Below are 12,749 nucleotides of genomic sequence, written 5' to 3'. Positions count from 1 at the left end.
TCATTGCCAGGTACATTCATTCCAAGGAAAGATGCCCAGACTACAGAAGTAACCTGTCTCAGAACCAAGAGTGGGGACATTTGGTTCTACTGACTTTTATCTGGCATACCTGCATTAATGGGCATCTACCTCAAGAGCCTAGATTTGTGATCCTCGACCTTGGTTATGCATTGAAATCTCCTGGGAACCTTTAAAAATACTTATGTGTGGTGCCACCCACATGGATTCTGTTGAAATTGAGCTCAGATTTGGTCTGGACATGGTTTTTTTTGGAGGGGGCAGTGTTTGTGTTTTTAGCTTTTCAAGTGATTCTAACATGCAACTAACAGTTGAAAACCAATAGCCTCAGTCAGTGATTCTCAAAGTGGGGTCTCTGAATCAGAGACTTGGACATTAGGGCTCAGCAATCTGTGTTTTAACAGCCCTATAGGGGTTCTGATGCACACTAAAGTTTGGGTTTCACTGGCCCAGACATTGACAGTGCTTTACTTGAGGGGCCCTTTCATGTGAGTTAGATAGGAAAAGGATAAGTTGTATCCTCCTGGCTACTCTCCTGCCCACCATCTGCTTTATTACACTAGCCAACTTAGGGACCATCTGGAGCAACGGGAATTTACTGAGGGGAGGAGAACCAAGGCATATGGTCCACCATTCTGATTTCTAGCATGTATGAGGATGTGTACGACTGGGTAGGGACTGATGTGTCACAGTCCCCTAACAGGCTCAGAACTTCCATTGAATTGATTTTTATAGTTAAGTAGGAGCAGTTTTGCTCCTCTTGAAAAAAATGACAGGTAGGAACCTTGGCTGCCCTCTCCAATTCACACAGGGACAGGTACATGGAAAATAAAAGACATACTGCTCTTGTTCACCTTTTTCTTCTATCTGTGGAACATGTGGGAAGGAGGGCTACTAGCACTGACTACACTCCTTTCTTATACTTTAAATCATGTCATCTCTCTAATTAGTATACAGTCTGTTTTGGGGCCTGGTGCTGATTATAATTATATTTTCAGTTGCCTATGCACCACATTCCAAGCTATTTCCAAACTCTAAGTAACAGCACTCAATATTGTCTCAGACTGCATGAAAGCATAAGCCATTGTTTGGATTCTGGAAGATATAACCAAAAGCCCTTCCTTGCAAACCTTCAGGTCTTTCAAAATCCCTTCTCCCACAGGCGTACAGCAGGCCCTCGAATAATGTCATTTTGTTCAACGTCGTTTTATTATAACATCGATGAGATGCCATAGGAACTTAACTTTTGTTTATGTCAATTAGCCTATGGTAAAATTGGTTTTGTTATATATTGTTTTGCTTAAAGTCACGAAACCTATCGACAATGTTAAGTGAGGACTTAATGCATAACCCTGAGCCAGTGTATGATTTCATACGAGGACACTGGCTTGAATAGATTTCCCTTTCTTCACTACTCACATCCACAACTTATATCACTGTCATCTCCCTCCTTGATCCTGCCACCCTTTCTTCTTTCAACTAGGCCAACCTACAGAACATCCTACACATCAGAAGTCTCACTCAGCATGACACAGATGTGTTTTATCTTATGTGACTTAACCATTTCCTGTGACTATACATTTTCCCCCATATAGACAGAGTGTTTTTTTATTACATGTCCCTGAGAGGTACTGGCCTTGCAGAGCCTATGTTCAGTAGAAACCAGCTCACCTGAAATACTCATATCCCAGCTCCACACACAAGCAACCGGCTAAAGCTGAGTCATGGCTCAACTAAGCTTTTAGCATTCCCTTTACACCTCTATACATAAAGAAGTTAACAATTATACCAAAAAGTCCAGAGCAACCAATTCTGAGCCTGACCCAGCAACGTCATGTTTTCACCGGGCCAGGTTAGCAGATCCTTCTTTAGCAAGTTCTTTAAGCCTAAGAGATGCCCTCAGGGTCCTGTAAGGTCCACTTCTCTCTTAGATGAAACCATGGCCCCTTTCACATGGGATTAAATGCAACAACACCTAGAAACCTCAGCTTCCCAATAACTGCTTCACGGTTTATTCTCAGGTCAGGAGGCAAAGAGAAGGCTGCTCTGGTAGAGGGGTCAGTGCTGGGCTTCAAGGAAGTGGAGCTGGAAGTGGTAGGAGGGGTCGCAGTGGAAATAGACAATAGCGGAATGTGCAAGGGAGCAAGTGATCAGAGGACAAAGCAGAAGAAAGCTGTATCCCAATGAATGAGGCTCCTCCTCACCAGGGCTTGGGAGTCTTCCCAAAGTCAGCAAAATAATCAGCACACTTGCCACAGAGCTAAGATCCCACTGAGCCCTAATAGTGTCCAAGCCTCGAATCTGACTTAGAGCCCCTTAGAGCTCATCACAACGCTTCAGGCAACTGCTACCAATTAGGTGAATTCCCACATGAATAGGAATTATTTGTCCTCTCAAGGCCAGGCCAACATGAATATTTCTGAGGCCCTTTTTTGAGAAAATAACATGGGAGGAAAATCAAGTCCCAGTGTCTCCCATCATCACAGGGACATATAAGTTCCCAGTGTGACCGGAGAATCTTAAGACTGCCAGAATGACTCCTAATTCTATTTTCATGGTGTCGTTTTCTGAGCTGAAGATTTAGCCCATCAAAAAATCTTGGATGAACTTTTCGGTCCTCCAACAAGATCTCTTCTCTATGACTCATCCTTCTTCTTCAGGCTGATGTGATCCGTTTGCCATCTCCCACATTCTGTTTACTCACTCTTCATACTGTTTTCTCTTACACCATATGCCTGCCCCCAATACTGTCCTCGTGTCCACTGCCACTGAAATCCATAATTGTGATGATACCTCAGGGTCCCTTGAATCCTCTCTCTAGATTCATCTTGGGTTCACTCCCTTCCCCCATAATTGAAACTCACTCTACTCCTATAGTAGCAAGTCATTCAAATGGTGACATATCCTCCTTGACCTCACTACATTAATGCCATATAAAAAATAATGTTGTATAGATCTTATCCACATGGGCAAAATATAGGTTTTGAGGCATGGTTTAAAAGAACAATAACAACAAATCCAAACCTTACAAATACCTCACATAGTTTATAAAGCCCTCACACATGTGTTAGCCATGATCAGAATCTCTTGAAGCTTAGGTTGTCTATGGCAACTGTAGAAAAGGCTTTCACAGATGTTGGAGCCCCGATGGATTCAGTGACTTGTCCAAGTTTACTCGGGTCAGAAGGAGGAAGGCCAGATTAGTACCCACATCTTCAGACTCCTCCCAGGGCTCTTTTCACTCCAACCTGGCTGCCTTCCTAAAGCCCCTCTTAGCACACAATCTGCCCCTACCCCTTATTAGGGCCCTGAAGCATGGCCAACCTCTTTTGCCCCTGTTTTGACCATTAGTCAGCTCCAGAGAGGAAATTTCAAATCTAACATTCAAAAAATCCACATTTGCCCTACATGGGCATGAAGTATCTCCCATCTACCAAAATAAAACCGTGCACTCCGATGGGGTTTGGGTTACCTATCTGGCTTCCCTACTTTAAGACCTGGTTCCACAAATCACATCCAGAAAGCCTTCCCTGATTCCCTCTTCTCACTCTGACCATTTCTCTACTGTTCTTCCTGCCCCTCAGCATTTTAGCTAATTTGACCTGTTGCAGCTCATGTTCCCTTGTAAAAAAAATTTTTCCATCTCCCGAGCTGGTGATAAGAACCCAACCTGTCCTCAGGAGCTGCACCAGTAGCATAGCACTGACCAGAGATAGTCTCTACATGTTGACCAGAAAAGTCTTCTGTGATTAACTTGAATTTTAACAGTGGCAAGAAACAGTATCTTAACCCAGAAGCCTAAGAAGAATGGCAGGAATTTGGGGCAGAGGGTAAAGCTAGTAAAAAGAGCAAATGCAGCTAACTGGCTCTGTGGAGCCCCTTGTATCCCATCAGATCAGTAGTTATCACAGGGTTGATTACTTTTTCATAGGTTTGAATGAGGAATGTTTGCTGACACTTGAGTCCACAAGTTCTATATAGTGAACCAAACAGTGATAACCAGATGGCTGGTTAACAACACTAGTTGATCTTGATGACTGGGGATAATTGGGAAGCTTAAATTGGGGAGGATCCTCAAATGGAATTGGGACGAAGTATGTGAGCAACCAGTGTGAGAGGCTGATGTTTGCAAGTTTTTCAAATACATCTGGGTTTCTGTTTCTCTTGTCTTTTTGTCTCACTGGACATACTTTTTTATCTCTTTATTTTTATATATTTCAGTATTTATTTTTGATAAATTTATTTCGGCCATTCTTAGATAAGTGACAATCAATTTTGTAAAGTCATACATTCTAGATGGTCAAAACTAGACCCTTCTCTAATCATTATCGAATATGTAGTTTGACCTACTATGCTAGACCCAAGGGTGGACACATTGATCTAGGCAGTATCTTTAGTACCAAGGTGTTAGAAAAATATGGGGCCCTTTCCAGCACTAGTGGGCAATTGTTGAATGTCACCAGAGCCCACAAATTAAAAACCAGCATCACTGGAGGAGATGGACAAACATCTCCAAATTGAGCAAGTAGGTCACACTTCCCAGCATCCTAATAAATACTGCTTAGTATAGGATGGGTGTTTTTCAGATGAGGGCAGATAGGGCCTGAATCTGGAGAAGACTAGGCATGATGGAGAGGGACATAAATTATTATATTAGGCCTTGTCAAAATTAGGGGGACTTCCTTCTCTTAACAGGCCTGAGTGTTAAATTATGCAATGCAGTGGACATCTCAGCCCCGTCAGAGGGCCAGTCAAAGGACTATTCTGCTCCTTTAGAATAGCTTACTCAAAAAAGAGCACACAACATTCAGATATGACTAGGTTTGTTTTAGCCCTCGGCTTGTGTGACTAGCCATCAACCCTAAAACCATTCGACAGGTGAATTCTGTTTCATATCCTGAGATGTAGAAACTCTGTCTTGTGAAGAGAACACCTAAAGATCGTTGCCTTAAGCTAGGCATCCACTTCAAAGGGGAAAGTATTCTGACTTCTGATATGATCAGCAGAAATGACATCCACTTGAAACGCCATGACCTTCTCTGAAACAGATTTAATGGGCAGATCATTTTCTGCTCTTTGATAGCAACATTAAACAACAAATTGTCATAATTTTAGGGCAAGAAAAAAAACAACCTGCTCTGTAGACTGAATATTTCAGAATTTCTGGAGGTGAGACTGAAGTGTCAGTGAAGCTCCCCGAGTGATTTCAACATGCCCCCTAATTACACTATTGAGAAGCCACCTGGAACTGGGGCCCAGTTGGCTTTTCTGGAGTTCAGGGGCTCTAGACAGGTGTAGACACCTGACTGAAAGTGGCGTTCTGATAGGAAGGAGGAAGAGAGGCAGGCATACCCTTTAAAGGGTCAAAGACCAGCTCCTGCTGTTGCAGACTGGTGAAAATGGTATTGGATTAAACATCACAAGACCTAGACTCTGGTCCTGGCTCTGCCAAATATTTTCTTTTTTAGGGACCTTAATAAAATGGCTTAACCTCTTGGTTCCCTTATTTGAATTCTTTTAGGAATTCTAAGGGTTGCTAGCCCATTTTTACTCAAAATCTAAGACTGCCTCTTCTCTTGGGACTTTCTCTCAGGCTTACGACCAAAGGTCTCCTCACCCTAGATACACCCTAGAATTACCTAGGGAGCTAAAAAAGTTGATGTCCTTATGTGTTAGTCTGTTAAGGCTACCATAACAAAGTACCACAGCCTGGGGGCGGGGGGTAGGGGGGAGAGGGCTTAAAGAACAGGAATTTATTTCTTCACATTTCTGGAAGCTAGGAAGTCCAACAACAGGGTGTCAGCAGGGTTGGTTTCTCCCTAGATCTCTCTCCTTGCCTTGTAGATGATTGTCTTCTTACTATTTCCTCACATAACCTTTTCTTTACACAGGCTCATTCCCAGTGTCTCTTCTTGTTCTTATAAGGACATCAGTCATATTGGATTTGGGCCCCACCTTCATTTAACCTTAATTATTTTAAGAGGCCCCATCTCCCAATGCACTCACATTGGGGATTAGGACCTCAACATATGAATTTGGATGATACGATTCAGAAATGGTACAATAATACCATTTCTTCCCACTAGATCAATTAAATTAAAAACTGATACTTTCAAAACAGTTTTTCAGAGTTGAGAACCACTGGTAAAGCATGAGCTTTAGAAACAGCCGTGTACTTCTGCCATTGTATAAATGCATACATGACCTGAGCTTTGGACCTCAATGTCCTCTGCTGTAAAATGGGGTAATATTAGTACATAAGGTTCTGGTGAAAATTAAATGAGATAATGCACAAAGGCACTTAGCACATGCCAGGCACTAGAATGTATACAATGGCAATTACCACTGCAGCTACTGCTGGTGCAAATAAGAAAGGGATTTTCTTTGACATAGCTAGCAGTCAGGAGTTGGAAGAAAGAGGTAGAAGGAAAGGGTATCTGTGTGAGAAAGATTATCTAAATGAAATTAAGTAGACAGGGTATCTTGAAAGGCACAGGAGCAGGAGCTATGTTTATATATTTAAGTGTCCTCTACTTGTGGGGAAATGAAGAGACAATGTCCTTGCTTGGCATCAGGTGGCGCCACGAGCCTAGAAATCAGAGTCCAACTGTGGCGGGAAAAGTAGATGAGAAGGAAGAAAAGAATTGAGTCTTGGAGCATTTGTCCAACTGACACAGCGGCCACTTTGTACAGAGAGGGTGTCTTAAGTCAGTGTTTACATTTCAATTAACCCACAAAATTTAATCTATAGATCAATCCTCTAGATTTTTTCCTAATTGATATTTCTATATCAAGAGACACGTTAAAACATGTATACTATGACGAGTAAATAGGTTTGTTTTTAATATTAGGTCTCATGTTGTTAACCATAGAGTACTATTAATCAGAAACATTATTAGGGCAATATTACATTAAAGCCATATGTTTTCTCGGTGATTTATCCACATCAACTAAAAATGAGGAGAAAAATTAAGAATTTTTTTTTTAAAAGATCTAGCTAAGCAAAGTCAAGACTGTAAAGTTTTAACTACCTCTGCATATGTCTTTAAAATACCAGATATGTTAGTATATTACTTATTATAAATAAATAATATCATAACCCACATCCTAAACCAAACAAACCACTTCTGTTAGCAAATACAGCAGTGAAACATGGGCCCCAGTGGAGACAAAAGAGAAAAAAATGTGAGGAGAGGTCATGGCAAGTGTGGCAGAAACTGGTGGTTGCCTGTCCCAATATCACTTACCTCTCCTAGAGTCCCAGAGGTTTAGCTGGGTGCAAGGCTGCTTACAGCAAAAAGTAAAATTCACAATCTTCTATGTGGCTAAGCCTTGGCCTGTGAGACATAAATAAAAGTGACAGCTTGTGGAAAATTTCCTTGAGAGCTAGCAAGTACCCTCCTCCATTCCCTGCCTGGAACGCAGTTCCAATGACAGGAGCACCACTGCATACCTGAAGGCCGAGGCTGTACCCCAGGAGGACAGAGTGGGAAACTAGAAGCAGCCTGGATCCCAAGTGACTACAAGGGGCTTCATGGAAATCCTGAATTATCCACCTCTGGACTTTCATGTGAGAGAAAAACAAACTTAAATCATGCATAAGCCACTGTTATTTTGGGTCTCTGTTACTCGTTTTAGGTCACAATCCAGCTGACACACAGAGTTTTGTTTTTAAAGAATACTTTTGTAGACAAAAAATGTGGATAAAAAGAATGGAAGATCAAAGGGAAGATGGTGAGAGAGATAACTCAAACTTTTAAGAATGAGTAGCATCACAAGGAGAATAAGAAGGGAGAAATAGCGACAATAATACAGTAAAAGCATCGCTAATGGAAGCCTTCTTTCAGTGCCCTCTGAAAAGGAGAAAGAATGCCTAGAGTGGGAAGATAAGGTAAAGACCTGCCAGCTCCTGCTTTCGAAACAAGCTGGGCTCTCCTGCTAGCCCTGTTTGAATTAGTCACCAAACAAGTAACCAGTGGCCTAATTGAGGTCATAAATTTTTGAGATGAGGGAATAACAAGTTAAGGTGTTAATCATTCAATAAGTCACTATTGAGTAACCAGGCACTCTTCTCCAATAAGCAGTTTACTTTTATATTCACTGAGACTTTCTGGGATGATAGTAAGCAATATTAGATAATACGCTATATACTTAAGTATTTAGTGTTAGTCTTTTCCTCTAGGAAAAGGGATACTTTGATCATCAAAACCAGGGGCTGATTAAGTGGGAAAGTCACAGATGGGTTCCTCTCAGAGAGTCAACAACGAACAACCATACCCTCTGCTTTGTTTCTAGTCCAGAGATATCCATTGTTTCACATTTGGTGGAATTCCTCTTGGGCCACTAGAATTAGTAGCATATAGACAACTATAGCTGTTTGTGGTTTTTGTTTTGTTTTTGTTTTTTGAACTTTTATCTTTGCGTACTCATAACTGGTTTAAAAATAAAGTTCTGTGACTGAAAATTATATTTAAAAAGAAGAAGTCCCTTGAGCTACCTTGGACTCAAAACAATCTGAAGTCTGCCTGTTCAGCTTTTCCTGGGTTCCCCTGCATGAGTGTCTATCTATTTGGGGGGCCCCAAGACCATCCTCAGGTTTGATGGTTTGTTAGAAGGACTCATCAAACAGAAAGCTGTAATATTTATAGTTATGTTTTATTACAGTGAAAGGATACAGATTAAAATCAGCAAAGGGAAAAGGCACATAGGATGATGTCCAGGAGAAACCAGCCCAGACTCAAGCTTCCAGTTGTCTGTTCCCAGTAGAATCACATGGAAAGCACTTCATTCTCCCAGCTATGACGTGTGACAATGTGTACTAAGTATTACCAAGCAGGGAAGCACAAGCCTTAGAGATCAGAATTTTTGTTGAGAGTCAGTCATGTAAGCATGGGGTGCCCCTGTGACTGATTTCAGCTATTCAGTCTCCGGCCCAGATATCAAACTGATATACTGTGGGCCCCAAGCCTCCAGGCATACAACAACAGGTGTTCACCATACATCACATTGTTAGCATAAACTGTCTGGTGTGGCCCAAGGCCTCAGATACACAAAGATATTCTTATCAGGCACTATATTCCAAAGACTCAAAGTTTATCTCCCAGAAGCTGTTCAAGGGCCAATCCTGAAAATCTTTGGAATAGGTAAGGTTTGAACAGCCCAGTCCTGCTGAGTTACCCCTTTACCTTTATACTAAAGCCATAACAATAATAAACAAACGACAATAAAAATAAACCCAGTGCCTTTATAATACAGCACCATTACTTGAGCGGGCTTCTGGATACCTCTACTCCTTGCATGAAAAGAGTCCAAACAAAGCATATCTCTAACAGCAATGTGTCCAGCATCATGGGCACTCAATGAGCGAGTGAATGTATACAAGGAGGCCCCTTACTGGTGCCCCTGAAGATAGATCTGTGTCTTACAACTGCCCGGTTTTTCCACCTGTGACCCTGTAACTAAATCTATTCCTACAGCTCTTTCTCTTGGCTAGCTTCTTCCCGAGTGTTTCCCACATTTCTTCCTTCTATCCCTTTCTCTCTGTTCCAGCTGTTCCAAGGTGACCAAAATCCAGATTTCCATTTAGTTGCCTCCAAGTGAGCCATCTAGACTCCAGGGCTTTTGTCCAGGGCCAGGACCAGGGTGAGACAAATGAGTCACAAGGCCACAGCATTTAAGGTGGCATCACTCTCAGGGACATGCAAGAGAGTGAGTGCCTCCTTAAATCTGTACCCTAAGCGTTTCACTCTCATCTTGGCTGTGCATTCTGTCTTGAAAGAGTCTCTGTGTGAGAACACATACCATTTAGTTTTGTGTGTGTTGAGGGGGAATGGGCAGGTATGAGATGAAGCACAGGGGCTGAGTCTTGGGACACAGAGTCAAGCATTAATTCTGGTGAACATGAATCTACCGCCACACTACCCTGAACATACCTGATCTTGTCTGATTTCAAAAGTTAAACAGGGTCAGGCCTGGTTAGTACTTGGAGGGGAGACTACCAAGGAATACCAAGTGCTGTAGGCTTTAAAAAAAAAAAAAAAAGAAAGAAAGAAAAAATTCTGGTGAGCATTAATGTATCTTCACATCCTCCTCTTTAACATGCACCATTTTAAAGAGTAATTCAACTAACTTTAGTGCCAGAGAATAACTGAAGTGGGTCCTGATGGCCAGTATCCATTTCCCTCAGTTTTACCCAGACCCCTTCACCATTCAACCCTTTCGGAGGCATGAGAGTCCTTTATCCACAGTAACTTAGAATATTTAGAAACCACATCTTGGTGATAGGAAAATGGCCAGCACCTTCAATTTCTAGGCTACCTTACATTTCCCTGATTCTGGATTGGAAATGATTACAAGAGATTTCAAAAGCTCTGACCTTTATCAACAAGGACATTTGAGCTGCTTATATGGCATGACAAGTCATACTGCGACCATTCATTTCTAAGAATTGCATCCACTGCTTTTCTATCTGCTTTGGTACTTCTGATGTATAAGGAGGAACTGAAGAAAAATTATCCTCCAGATTTACCATTTGATCAATTATTCACATAAAAAATGCATGAACCTGGGAAATGCATAGCTAGCAGCTTTGCATCACAGAATACACAGATACATTCCCGTTGCTCAAGTTTTTATCATCTCTTTTTTCACAAAGCAGATTCTCAGCTACAAGTCTAGCTGAAAATATCCTCACTTCCATTACATTCATAGGATTCCTCCCGGAAATGAATTCTTTGATGTTGTAAAGCTTGACCTAGGCTAGAGAGCCTTTCCACATTTATTACATTCAAACAATTTCTCTCCTGCATGAATTTTCTGGGGTCAAAGAAAGTATGAACTATAATTGAAGGCCTTCCAACACTTATGACATTCACAGGTTTTCTCTCCAGAATGACTCCTTTGATGTTGAATGAGACTCAGACTCAAGCTCTGATTAAAGGTTTTACCACATTCAATAAATTATAGGGTTTATCTCATGAGTAGACACAGTGACATAGAATACCATGTGCACTCTAAGGAAAGGCTTTCCCTCAGTCATGACGTTCCAAAGGGTTCTCGTCTAACATAAATCACTGCACTGGTAAAGGCTGAATTATGTCTAAATGTTTCCTCACACTCCTACATTCATAGGCTTTTTCCAGTGTGAATTCACCGATGTACAAGGAGGCACCTCCTACTCAATGCACTCACCGGGGTTTCCTCCACATAAATTTGCTAATGTTGAACAATGTATAAACTCTTTCAGAAATTTTTCTCACACTCATTGCATTCCAACTGCATTTCTCCACTGTGAATTTTCGGAGGTTGAACAAGTCGAAATCACCACCTAAAAAGTTTTCCCACATTCCTTATATTCATAAGGTTTTTTTTCCACTATGAATTCAGTAAAACCGAATGGATTCTGATTTCCCTTTGAAAACTCTGGCATTCATTATGTTTATATGATTTTTCTCCTGTATGAATTATCCGATATGGAGCATGGCGTAAATTTTTTTGGCCACGCATGTTACATTTTCACCTAGCTCATTAGTAAAGTTAAAAAACATTGATAAAGTTTTGTTGGTGGGGCGGGGGGGTAGGGAAATGATCATTTGTTCATTGCCAAAGGAAAGCAAATTGGTATAAATTCCAGGGAGGACAAATTTTTCCAAATGAAAAATGCATGTACCTTTTGACTGAGCAATTCCATTTTTAAGAATGTATTCTAGAGGTAGACTTTGTGTGTTATTACAAGTGCACAGGTTATTTAATGCAATTTTGTTCATAAAAGCAAATGGTTTGAAACAGTCTAAACGAATCCATAAGGAAGCGATTCAATAAATTATGATATATCCATAAAATGAGATACCTTGCAGTCATGACAAAGAATGAAGAAGCTCTTTATATACCAATGTGGAACTATCTTAAAAATAAAAACAAGGTTTATAATAGTGTTCACTGAATATTATCAATTGTGTAACAAAAATAAACAAACAAAAACAGAAGGAGGAAAACAGCACAAAGATTGTCTCTGGAAGGATTCTGAGATTCTTACTCTAGGAAAATAGTCTGGATGCTGATGCATCCTTTAGTTCTTTTGAGTTCTGTACTACGAAAATGTTATGGTTACTTAAAAAGTTAAAAATTTTAAATCCTGAAATCTAAGAAAGAGATAGATGAAGAGCCGTGAATTCAGGAAGGCAAGAAGGTTATGATAGAGCAAGGAAGCTCAGAGAATGCATTAAACTTGGAATCTGTTCTGGTTTCTGGTTCCACATGCGGGGAGCTTGGAAGTCACCACTCCATCCCAAAAAATAAAAAGCTGAACTAACTGAAAAATCAACAACTCTTCTGAGATGCATAAGAGAAGTGAGGTCAGAGGGCAAACTGCTGCCCCTAAAATTGGAGAGACAGACAGGCGAATTCAGAGAAGCACAAGATACTGGAGCAGAATCCTCCATAGACCCTGTGCAGGAGTACAAAAGCCTAAGGTGTATTGAGATGCTGAAGGCCAAATGTGGACAAGTCTGAGAGTTACACACTCCAGGGGGACTCAGTCATGAAGGGGTACCCATGCTTTTGTGAATTTTACCTTCAGGAGTTCAATTAAATTCTCACAAGAAATGTGGGAGAAAAATCTCCTTGTGCTTCCAGCAGAGGAAGGGATAAAAAGAATCATTTTGAAATAACCTAGAGCATTCTTTTCCTAACAAGGCCTGCTCTCAGGAGAAACAGGTTAACCAAAGCCTAAC

General features: G+C 41.0%; 1 pseudogene; it reads left to right on the top strand.

The window, feature by feature from the left end:
* Nucleotides 1-9,922: 9,922 nt before the first annotated feature.
* Nucleotides 9,923-10,041, top strand: LOC120607979 (uncharacterized; annotated as a pseudogene).
* Nucleotides 10,042-12,749: the final 2,708 nt, after the last annotated feature.

The sequence above is a fragment of the Pteropus medius genome, unplaced genomic scaffold (genome assembly GCF_902729225.1).
Source record: "Pteropus medius unplaced genomic scaffold, Ma_sr-lr_union100, whole genome shotgun sequence".
NCBI lineage: Eukaryota > Metazoa > Chordata > Mammalia > Chiroptera > Pteropodidae > Pteropus > Pteropus medius.
The sequence above is the reverse complement of the archived record's forward strand: the minus strand, read 5'-3'. Positions and strand labels throughout refer to the sequence as shown.